Below are 13,398 nucleotides of genomic sequence, written 5' to 3' on the forward strand. Positions count from 1 at the left end.
CCCTACAAACCAACACGAGTCTTTTCAGCGTGTTTTGTCCTCACTCGCACTCTTACCGGGAAACTTCCCGGTAGGTCGCCCATCCCAAAATTGCTCCAAGTCAAGCACGCTTAACTGTGGAGTTCTTATGGAATGAGCTACCGAAAAGAAGATGCATCTTGTTGATATAGGTAGTACCTAACAATTCTTATAAGCCTTCCTTCAACCATGTAGTCCCATACCTACACGGCCTCAGGATCCCTCTCATTCCGATGTGATTCGGTTCCTCTAGAAACTATCGGGAGCCGCTCATTGTCGTGCCTTGTGCACCGGCGATCACTCCCCTGCTCTCGTCAGCCGTGGGTGTTACAAAAGTCATATATGAATTGCTTGTGTTTGGATGATTTAGAAGGAAATGAATTACTATTGTTTTCGACGAAAGTGGGGTCATTGTTGGGTTAATCCTATAAGTAATAGGATTAACCACTTACAGGTGGTCATTGCATCGCTCGTTCATGTCACCTCTATGTACTTTGTTTGTCTTCATGTGCACCTCTTATGCTAAAGAGACACTTTGATGGAGAAAAAAAAAAAAATCAAAAAATCTTCTCATAGAGAGATCCTTATGTTATAATCTCTTTCCCTCGTGTTTTAAAACATGCAATATCTTCCCTCAAAATACGATTTATGATACACTTTATTAATTTAATTTTTAACTTTTCGTTTACTATTAATTAACCTCGATTAAATCAAAAAATTATTACATTTAATTTACACCATTAGTAATCATAAGACATATAGCTTTAATTACATTTAATCAAAAAATTATTACATTTAATTTACTTTAATTATTACTATTCAAATAAATTAATAAATATAAAAGTACATCTTAAAAATTCATAAGACATATGGCTAAGAGAAACCTCACTTGCATAAAAAATTTACACCATTAGTAATCACACCTCTCTATTGTTATGGATAAAACCTAAAAATAAAAATTGCATTAGTCTAAAAAAATAATGTGTTCTCTGTATATAATCTTCTATGCTATCTATGTGGCATATATGAACTTCTCTTTGAGAAAACAAATGAACCAATTTATGAACCGAAAATGTAAATCCAAACACAAAAAATAAAAGAAAGGAAAGTAAAAGGAGAACCTCATCACCTTAGCAAAGTAGAAAAGCATAAATGATCAAGGTAGTAGAGCTGAGAATCATGCATATATAAAATAAGATGGGGCGAGATTTAATTGGAAAAATTAAAACATTATTTTTTAGAGTTTCCAATCTAATGAATAGAATTTATTTGGATAGCATAATCATTCTAATGTTCTTGTAATATTAGGACTGACTTTTCATTAATTTTTTGACAATTTGATTAGTGTGTAAATTTTTTTATTGTGGATATATGGATTTAATTATAGCATACATATTTTTCTCTGAGATATCATAGTAACTTCCAAAGCAACTCATTGTTTTTTCCTTTCATTCTGTGCGGCAAGCAGAGTGGGAGGGAGAGTACCATTTTTTCAATAGTGGAGAAAATTATTCAATTAGATATTTATTTCATTCTTTAATTGAAGATAATAGTAAAGTCAAGTTCTTTAATTCTTTCAAAAAAAAAAAAAGTAAAGTCAAGTTGTAAATAGTGTTAGAAGATTTTTTAGATATTTTGTAATAGTCAATTCTTTAACAAAAATCACAAAAAATATTAAATGATTTTCTTTAAAAAAAAAAAAGAAGAAGTGAAGATGAACCAAAATGTATACCACAAACTTTTAGCACCGAATTGCAAATAATAGATTTATACACGTAATCATCATGTGTAGAATAGCATCACTAATAAAAACTAAAGACAAAGCCACATTTGAGATAATAAATTTCATGTAGAGACCATGAATAAACTAATTCATAAAAGGGAAATGCTTTATCTCACGAATTCATTCTTCCTGGAAAATTCACGAATACTTTTAACTATAGAATAAAAAACTGGCTAGCATGCTTTTAACTTTAATTTGCTCACTTTTACTCCTCCAAATTTGATTTATATTAACAATTACAACCAAATTTAAAATTTAGAACATTCATTTACAACATAGATGCATGGGACATGGAGACACGTCTAGTAGGAAACCCAAGTGGTGTGGCTGTGGCAAACAGACAATTACCAATTACCTTTTGATTCTAATATAGCAAATAAGCTTCCAGTTCTTCTTTCAAAACAAAAACAAAAACTGTTAGTACTTAAAATACATAGTAAAAATATGTTCGTGAAATAGTACTAAAATGTTAGATATGAAAAGGAAGAAAATTACTAAAATAAATTATTAGATATGAAATAGTACATCTTAAGAATACATAAGACATGCCTTCAAAAATAAATCATGTATTTCTCTTTCCAGTGTTATGGATAAAACTTGAAAACAAAATAACAAAAACACTAAATTGAATTAGTCTAAGAAAATAATGTGCTCTCTAGATATGATCTTCTAGACTATATATGTGGCATATATCAACTTGTTTTTGAGAGAATATATCAACCAGTTTATGGATTCAAAATGTAAATTCCAACACATAAATAAAAGGAAGGGAAGGAAAAAGGAGAACCACCTCGCCTTAGCAAAGGAAAAAAAAACATAAATGATCATGGATGTAGAGGTTTGCAATCAAGCATATATAACATGGGGTAAGATTTAATTAGAAAAAATAAAACGTCTATTTTTTGAGTTTCCAATCTTATGAATGAAATTTATTTGGGTAGCACATTAATCATTTTTAGTGTTATGAAAATGTTAGGAGTGTCTTTTCATTTTATTGTTTTCAGAGACATTTAATGTTGTCGCCTATACTATACTCCCTCCGGTCACTATTATAAGCAAAAATCAACATTTTAGGTTCATTCATTAAATGATGTATGTAGTCTATAATAAAGACTACATACATCATTTAATGAATGAACCTAGAATGTTGATTTTTGCTTATAATAGTGACCGGAGGGAGTATTATATTAGATAGATATAGAATTTGATTAGTTTGCTAAAAAAAAGAATTTGATTAGTCTATAGAACCAAACAAAAAAATAATTTGATTAGTGTAAAAGTCTTTATGTGAACATATAGAATTATTATAGCATATCAAAAGCATCTTTAAATTAGAGGATAGTAGAGTAACCGTAAAATCAACCCTTTGGCCTACATATTAAATTAGTGCGGTGAGATGTTACATTTTTTTATATATAATGTGAGAAGTTATCCTTTATATTCGTGTATCTGAAATTTAATTGCACATTATTGAAACTTTATTATAATTCAACTATTAGATTATTAGATTAGATAGAATAAGAGAGTAGAAATCAAGGTTCTTTAGAGATGCCACATAGGTAAAATCCAAGCATTAGAATGAAGCAAGTTTTAAATTCAAAAATAATACTATATAGATAGATAGTCTTTCTTTAACAACATCGTGTATTGTGGATTTTAAGAAATGTGTTTATTTATATGAATCAATTGACAAGATTTCTTGAGGAACCAGCAATTAATATACTACCTAAATGACTATTCTTGTATTTGGTCACAAACAAAACAGTGTTTATTTCAAATATTCAGGACATTTTGTTCAGGTATTGATATCTGCTAATAGAAGTAAATTTTAAATCCTTGAATTTATATATAAATAAAATCCCTAATCCAATGGGAGTAAAACCTATCCCACAATCTCAAAACACAAAATCAGAGAAACATAACGAGGGTAGAAAGAAATCGTAACTACCGAGAAATTAGAAACATTGTCTTTGTGCAAGATGATGATGTGCATGACAATCACAATAAAAAAAAGAAAAAGAAAAAATAAGGTGGTCGATCCCATGGTAATGGTAAAGAAATTAAGATTGAGTAAGTCATGTTATGGGCGGAGAACACTTATTCAAGAGGTAAAAGAGCATATGAACGACTACATACAGATATATGTGGGCGAGGGCCGTTATAACTACATCATGAATGGATTGCATTCTCCCAAAAATGGCAATGGTTTTGCTCCTCCCAATAAATGGTTGACATTGCTGGATATGTGTCACATTGTTGCAGTTTATTACAATAGGCCGGTGGTAGAGATAACTAGCCATGATATTGGAATCTCAGAGACTTTTCCCAATTAGAGGTAGGCCTCCGGTTAATCCGAAAAGCCACATCATATGTCTTGGTTTAATCTCAAATCATTTTGTTCTTCTTTTGTTGAAAGATGATTATGATTGCCCACTACCTCCATCATCTACGGAGTGGAATATACACAGGAGCGAAGAGGCGGCATCATGGGAGGATGAATTTTTGGATCAATACGATCGTTTTCGAACACTCATGAATCTTGAAAGAGGAGAGAGACTGTTATCACCCAAAAAAGATTCAAACCAACACAATCCAATTTTCTGTGACACTCCGGTTAAAGTAAATGAAGAATTCGAAGATCTTGTGGAACATTTAGATGATTTAATTTCATTAGATGAAATATGACACTTTTTTGTTGGTGTTCATCATTTTTTTTTTGTCGATATGCACCGACGTATTTTTTGGGATATATAATGTAACGTCCATTTTTTTTGTGGCCAAGGTGTAACTAACCTTTTATGAATTATATATATATATATATATATATATATATATATATATATATATATATATGAGTCAGGATCCGTTACCACTCACACACGATTGTGGTTTCCTGCATCCGAATTTCTGCAGTTGCATCTTTTGTGCCATCAACCAAAAAAACTAGTGGCTTGTTTCGATTTACAGACAGAGAATAATAAATTGGAACTAGACATCATAGTTACATCAGATTGAGAACAAAGGCAAGATGGGTCGTTTTGACCTAATTTAAAGCCAAATTCCTGAACCTAATTGAATATGCCAAGATATTTTATAATGGTCAAATTTCTTCTCAATTTCGAAGTTTTGGTGTATTCAATTAGGTATGAATTTCAATTATATAATTATATCAATATAATTGAAATTCATATCAAACGAAATGGGTCAATTATATTAATATGAATCGTGAATGCCAAAGTGATGTATATATGCAAGTTTGGGTATGATTTTCAATTATATTAATATGAATCGTGAAGTTTTGGTGGGATGTTAGTGCTCCTACTTATTAGAGAAGAAATGGGTCGAATGGAAGACAAATACAAAAACAGATCTGTTCCGGAAAAGACCGAAGGATAATCCATTGAGAGTAGTTCATGTGGTATTTTAAATGAACAGATATAAGTCATATTAATATGAATCGTGAAGTTTTGGTGGGATGTTAGTGCTCCTGCTTATTAGAGAAGAAATGGGTCGAATGGAAGACAAATACAAAAACAGATCTGTTCCGGAAAAGACCGAAGGATAATCCATTGAGAGTAGTTCATGTGGTATTTTAAATGAACAGATATAAGTCATATTAATATGAATCGTGAAGTTTTGGTGGGATGTTAGTGCTCCTGCTTATTAGAGAAGAAATGGGTCGAATGGAAGACAAATACAAAAACAGATCTGTTCCGGAAAAGACCGAAGGATAATCCATTGAGAGTAGTTCATGTGGTATTTTAAATGAACAGATATAAGTCTTTAGATTAAAAGAGATCAACGGTTAACATTTGGGGTCAACGAATTCGTTGACACCATACGTGGAATTTTAAATGAACAGATATAAGCCTTTAGATTAAAAGAGATCAACGATTAACATTTGGTGTCAACAAATTCATTGACACTTGGTGTCAATGGATCCTAACTATATATATATATATATATATATATATATATATATATATATATATATATATATATATATATATATATATATATATATATATATATATTGAGTTCTGCATTTATTATAAATTTATTATTAATTATAGTTTATAACTCTCTAGGTTTATGTACGTTTCCACGTAACAAATAAGATTGAAAAATTGATGAGTGAGTATCTTCATATTTCTCTTGAGTTGTCCAATGAAGAGTAACGTCAGAACAAGATCAAATTCAGTGTGCTTTGATTTAAGGAATTTTAGAGGGGTTAGTTTTTGTGCATGGTTCATAATAGTATATTATATATAAAACATTGGATGAGACGGTAGGGAATCTCTTCCAGATTATTTAGAGATTTTGAGTTCAAATTCAACTCTGAGAATACAACAATTTCGAATGTCTTGAAAGAAAAAAAGAGTTTTGTCATTTATTACGGTTATATCCGATTGAAAGAATTAATCTTTACAATTGTTCGCATAAATATAAAGTCAGAGGTACCTAATATAAAATAAACAAGTGTAACCCTCATCATTGAAAGAATGGAGCAGATCTCTATATAACACACGCAAGTTTTTGTTTCTTTCTATAATTTGAACTCAAAACTTAAATTAAAGAATCTGTACTCATAATGCTGGTCATGGATGTGCTGAGCTAACTAATGCAACTTAATTTGAATTTCCGCCAAAGGATATGAAAATCAAAGAAAGGAAAATTATTATTCTTCTATAATATTTTTTGGTATAGATAGATTATTCTTCTAATTTTTGTACGGAATTATTATTCTTCTCTATGACATTTATTTCTACCCAAAAAAAATCTTCTATATGACATAAACGTAAAGGAATTATTTCATGTAAAACCAAAGTACCAGTCAAAAAATAATGTAAACCAAAGAAAAATAATGGTTAGCCAATATTTATTTTCATCTTCATCTATGAGGACCAAGATAATGAATGAAGAACTAATGATTTTCCAACGTTCTTACAAACAATAATGGGAAGTTTGACTAAATAATGGTTGACTCCTTCAGAAAGATATCCATATCCTTTTATTTTCTGAAAAGTCTAAACCTGTAAGTTAAATTTTGAGCTTCTTTTTTATAATGTGAACATATATATGCAAAAAAGTTTTTCAGAAATTTAAAAGTTGGACTTACCTCGAAAAAAAAAAGGTTGGACTATAATTAAACAAATTTTAATTTATAACAGACAAAATTTGCACGATGAAATTTTTTATAGAGACACCAACATACCACTTTTATGAAGACCAAAAATAAAATTGGATAATTTTGTAGTGACGTAAAACTTATTTAACCTTAATGTTAATGATCAAATGCACCAACCTTTGGATAAATATGAAATTAACAGCTATGTATTGTAATATAACCATTGATATTTACTTACATTTTGTTTACAGATAAATGTTAAATTAATATAAACGGTCTTCGTTAGCATAAATCAGTTGGTAGAGACAATACATTATTATATACATGGGTGACAGTAACCATATTTTGTTTAACAGTTTAAGTGTATAGCTTGAATGCTTGATAATGATAGAGACTGGCTGATTTTTTTAGTAATAACTTGAACATGTATAATCGCTAATTTTGTTGAATGTTAAAAAATATGGTCCATATTACTTCTTCAGATTTCAGAGTTTATATTTATGTTTGTTGAATGTTGAAAAATATGGTGCTTATGTTTACTGATGTTATTTTCAATTTAAATGGAAGATTGCTCGTTAAAAAATGTGTTTTTATTTTATTACGGGCCTATTTTTATTTGAGAACCGAGCCTCTAGATTCATAAGAACGGCCTTGACGATGAGTCAAATTGATAGTGTTAATTTTCGAAGAGTGGATAAATGTATGGGGGACTCCTCCCTCTAGGTGCTTCCGAGAGATGTATAGGATCATTGTCCTCTGATCTTTAGAGATGAAGGGGATGATTGATTGGGGTCCTAAACCATGCCAGTTAAACAATTTTTGGTCAGAAAACTCGAAATTTTAAAACAGTAGTTCAAGAAGCTTGGCGAAGTCAAAATGTGAGTTGTTGAATGAGTTTTGTGTTGAAAGAAAAATTTAAAGGGGTTGGAATTTTGATCAAAGAATGGAACAAGGTGGAGTAAGGTGAATTGGAATGTAGAGTTGGATGTGAGGGATGAGGTAGGGGTTTTATCTCTTGTATAGGTTGAGGCTAGGAAAAAAGATTTGAAGAGGTGTGGAGATTATTAAGGAGCAGAGATACAAACATTATTCAAAGATCAAGAATAAATTAGTTTAAAAAAGGGAATGTAAACACACGGTATTTTCATAATTACGTCAAAAGGAGATCAAGATTTAATGCGATCAAGGCAATAAAAGTGAATGGTAAGTGAGTACAAAAAACAAAGGGAGTGAGAGACGCGATGATGGATTCTTTTAGTTGTGTCTCGTCTACTACTTGGGAGAGACCTAGGTTGGATGGGGTAACCTTCCCTACTATATTGAAGAGAATAAGAGTCTTATTGATCTGTTCTTTTTGGAGGAAATCGAAGAGGTAGTGGCGGATAGCGATGGTAATAAGAGTATGGGGCCATATGATTTTAATTTTGCTTTTATGAAGGAGTTTTGACATCTTTTGAAAGATGGAGTGAGGATTATGTTTCATTAATTTTATACATATGAGATAGTGCCAAAGAGTCTTTTGTCGTATTTTGTGGCTTTGATTCTAAAAGTAAAATCTCCATTTTAATTTAGAGTTTCGTCGCATCTCGCTTTTGGGATGTCTTTATATATTGTTAGCAAAGATGTTGGCAGTAAGGCCTTTTGGTGTTATGAATTATATTATTTCCTCAACACAGTCGCTTTTTTTGAAGGTATAAATCTTGTTGATGAGGGTGATGGAGGCGAATGAGGTGGTGGATTTAGCCAAGAAAAAAATCGGCCATGTCTAATTTTTTAAGGTGGATTTTGAGAAAGCTTATGATTTAGTGGATTGGGTTTTTTTTTTTTTTGAAGTATATGATGTTGAGAGTAGGGTATTTTCATAAATGGATTGCGTTGATGAAGGATTGTGTGTTTCGGGTAGCATGTTTATTCTTGTTAATAGGAGTCCAACTTAAGTAATTGATTTTCAAAGAGACCTAAATCAAGGAGACATGTTAGCCCCTTATTTGTTTCAATTAGCGGCGGAGGGCTGATGACGGAACATCATATGATATTTTTGGCTATGTTTTTAGTTATTTTCTTTGCATTTGAAGACAAATAAGAGGTCTTTTAGAGATCATTTTTGGCTATGTTTTTAGTAATTTTCTTTGCATTTTTGGCTATGTTAAAGCACCTAGCATTTGATGCCTCATTGTGTCGTATGTGTCCTTAGGGTCTTGCATATCATTTTTTCAATTAAAACCTTCATTCCAGGCATTTGAATCGATTCAAATGGTTTTGAATCGTATCACCAGAAGTCTCTGACTTGGGGTGAATCGTTTCATGAGTTTTTGAATCTTATCACCTCCGAATCGATTTAAAATTGCCTAAATCGTTTCATGGAAACTTTCTGACTTGTGTTGAATCAATTCAAATTAGTTTGAATCATTTCAATCTTCATTCTGGGCTTCCTTAATCGATTCAAATATGGTCTGATACATATCAATCTTCATAGTTCATCTAGCTTGTCTTTTAGCTATTTTAATCGATTCATACATTTAGTGAATCGATTCACTAGGTTTAAACCATTAAACTTGAATTTGTTCATTGAATTGGCCATATCTTACTTTACTTTAGATCACACTTAATTTCAATCTATTTTGAATTTATCAAACATTTACACAATTGTGTTCATTAGTATAATTGATTAATTACTCTTAGGTTTGGTTTGAGATTGTACTTGTTTTGTAACTTGTGTGAATTTAATTAAATAGATTATGTTAAGATTACTTAGAATCTCTCAATTCCAAGTGAATCTTATCATTTGTGCATAGTCTTAATATGTTTGTCATAGCCATTGAACCTTGCATAAATCCATTAAGTTGTAAATCGTTTTTCTTCAAATCACTTTCCCTACAAAACTCGATAAATATTTTAAACGTTATTCACCCCCTCTAGCGCATATTACCTTGCCATATCGACCAACACTATAGAGATAATCATGGTAAATATAGGGTTACAATTGGATGCCATTGAATTTTGGTGACACTAACCGGTTACTTTGTCATTATCTATTTCCTAATCAATCATTCTCTCTCATAAAAAATAATATATATATATATATATATATATATATATATATTAATCATTCATCTATCATTCTCTCGCATCAAAATATAACAAAGTCAACAATGTCACTAAAACTCAATGTCACCCAAATATTTTTTGTAAATATAACAAAACATAATCAACAAATTAAAATAGCAAAGAAAATAAACATGTTTCTTAAAAAAAAGTAAATAAACTCAAGACAAGTTTCCTTTCCACTCACTATCTCAATATTTTTTTAAATTTTTTTATATAATGTAACTTTCATTAACTGTTATAAAAATACTTTTTTTATAAAAAAATAATTATTTTAGTTTTTTTTATTGTATGAAGTTTTTTTTTTTGAAGAAGCTAAAATGAATTATATTACTGAAAGCCTGGAGATTTCAGCACAAGTAGTGTCAAAACCCCAGCTGAAAGAGTCAAATACAAGAAATAACAAAGATTTGGAGCCAACACAAGCTCAAAAAAAGGAATGCTGCCCTGTTAAAAAAAAATTCCCAAGCAAGGTAAAGGATTCAACCACCATGAATGGTAGGGGAAAACAAAACTAGGACGATTTGCCTTCAGCCACCAGTAAGATTGAAGCTTAACTTTGTCTAGCAATTGATTAAAAGAAGCTTCTTTTTGGTGAAAGATCCGAGCATTCCTTTCAAGCCAAATCACTCACACACATGATAGCCAAATAAGGTTAAAAGCTGCGTGTTTGTTGTTTGAGAAACCGCTAAAGGTGTCAAATTGATATAAATGGTCTGACACGTTTTCAGGAAACACTATGTTGTAACCAAGCCAGTGAGAAATACCATACCAAAGCTTGCCAAAAAAATCACAAGAGAGGAATAAGTGTTTTGCATCTTCTATCGTACCGTATCCACCCACGCATAACTGAGCATTCAGATGTAAAATGTGTCTTTTGATTAGATTGTCCGTTGTTGGTAATCTATCACGTAACAAGCGCCAAGCGAAGAGACTGATTTTCAGGGGCACTTCCTTGTTCCAAATTTCAGTAATGTGAGTAACCGCCAAGTTGTTAATGGTTGATGTCAACATATGGTTATAAGCACTTGTAACGTTATAACTGCTGGAGGCATGTAAGTGCCAAATCCACCTCTCAGGATGAGTAGGCTGCAAAACAATATTAGATAAAATATCACAACACTCCAGCACCTCCTCTTCCTCCCAAGCTAACAAACGACGCCGCCACTGCCAAGCTACACCCTCAACTCCCCACCCAATAGAATACATTTCAGCCACCGTTGTCATTTTATTAGTAGCAAGATCAAAAAGACGACTGAAACTATCCTTCAAAACTAACCTGTCAATCCAAGGATCCCACCAAAAAAAGTTTGGGCACCATCACCTACCTCGCGCCCCACATTATCATCAAACCACCGCCCACCTCCCACACCAACCCCATTTTTAACACTTATCAAATTATTCCACCAAACAGAGTTAAACCTCCCCTCCTCAGCGATTTTACCTCCTATACAGTTTTTGTTCAAGGATATTAATGTCACTTATTGATACACATTTCTTTTCAATCATAATTTTCATTAACTTTTTTTTTATATCAAACTACTTAATAATCTTTTATTTTCACTTTATTTTGTTCTTACCATCCAAATGAATTGTAAAGAGAACGGAGACTAACTTGTAACGGTGTTTTTTTTTTTTCTTTCAAAAATTCAAAGTTACTTTTACTTTTTTCAGGGACTAAAACAATTAGGGTCCTGCTAACCGGTGCTCCCGGGGCACTGGTTAAGCATACCATAAAAGGGAATTATTACCGTAAAAGGAAACTGTTTTTGACTTTATTATAAATTAATTACACAATTTCAATACATTAACTACTATATAATTTCCTTTTTCATATCCTTAACTAGTGTTCCGGGGGCACCCGGTTAGCATTTCCCAAATAAATAAGGATTTTGTACCTAAATAAATAAATAAGGATTATTTATTGCTCAACTGATTTTTATATACACATTGAATGAAACTCATTGATCTTGAAGATTTTTGTGTTGTCTTCTTCCGTATAAAACTACCAGTAGTTAGTGTATTTATTAAACGTTGAAATAAAATGTAGTTGACATTTTTTAAAACCTAGACAAGATATTTTGCAAGAGAATTTAATTAAGTGATTGGTCTCAAATGATAAATGAGTTTTCATTAAGATGAATCATTAGGACGAACCCGAATCTGATTCAGAATAACTATTGATCAAACTTTATCTCCGAACCAAACTCCAAATTATTAGGGATCGCTTTTCCTTAGGAGTTGGAGTGTTAAAAAAAAAAAATTTAAAGACGGTTGTATTGCTAATATTTTTTAGACAAAGTCAATATTTAAAGTAGATTAATTAATTGTATTTTCTTTGAAAGGTAGATTATTTAGTTGTTGATAATGATGTTTTTATTCTCCAATTACTTATGGAAATAAAAATTAGATTAATTACTAATAAACTAGTTAATGGAAATAAAAAGTAGATTAATTAATGAACTTTAGTTTGATTTTTTTCTACTCTAGATAATGTGGACCAAAAAAGGTGAGTTTAAGATAGATTTTTTTTGAGAGAGTGAGTTTAAGATAGATGATGACCAAGCCTTCATTCAACCATATAGTTACACCACAAAAAAAAAAAAAAAAACATATAATTTAAGACGTGCTTACGTACCCAGTTACCACATAACACAAGTTGCATATATTTTCAAACTCTTTGCAAATGTAAAACCAGATCTTATGTTCTTACATATAAAACCAGCTAGGGTATTTATTAAACTTTCAAAGAAAAAACAATGCAGTTGACATTTTTCAAATAGTCTTTATTATTGAAAAATAGACAAGATTTTTTTTTCAAGAGAATCATATAATAAAAGACGGCTGTAACGAATATTTTTCAACAAAATCAACAATTAAAGTAGATTAATTAATTGTTGATAATGATGTTTTTGTGCTCCAATTATTTCTGGAAATAAAAATTAGATTATTTATTAATAAACGAAAAGTTTAGTTTGAGTTTTAGGCTTTAGCTACTGTAACAATGTGGACCAAACTGAACTGTGAGTATTAGAGAGATGAAGACCAAGCCTTCATTCAAGTTCAACCATAGATAGTTCAAGACGTGCTTACGTACCAGTTACATACATTTCAATCTCTTTGCTAAGTCCATAGAGAAATTTCAAAACGACCATTAATTTTCAAGACCAGATCTTCAAGAGCACCATTTCTCCTATATCTCCATCCGTTTAACTATAAAAGTCATATTTCAATATCAATTTCAGTTGATGAACATAATTAATTGTAAAGACTAAAGTACATTCATATTAATTGTAAGACTAGGTCGCACTCTATCCGTTGCAAAATAATGTAACTTTAGCAATTGTACACAAATTAAGAAAGT

General features: G+C 31.0%; 1 pseudogene; it reads right to left on the reverse strand.

Moving 5' to 3' along the window:
* Positions 1 to 10,484: 10,484 nt before the first annotated feature.
* Positions 10,485 to 13,189, reverse strand: LOC146936213 (uncharacterized; annotated as a pseudogene).
* Between the last annotated feature and the right edge of the window lie 209 nt (positions 13,190 to 13,398).

Source organism: Medicago sativa, chromosome 3, assembly GCF_051527215.1.
Source record: "Medicago sativa cultivar Bolivia chromosome 3, Bolivia_mono, whole genome shotgun sequence".
Lineage (NCBI taxonomy): Eukaryota > Viridiplantae > Streptophyta > Magnoliopsida > Fabales > Fabaceae > Medicago > Medicago sativa.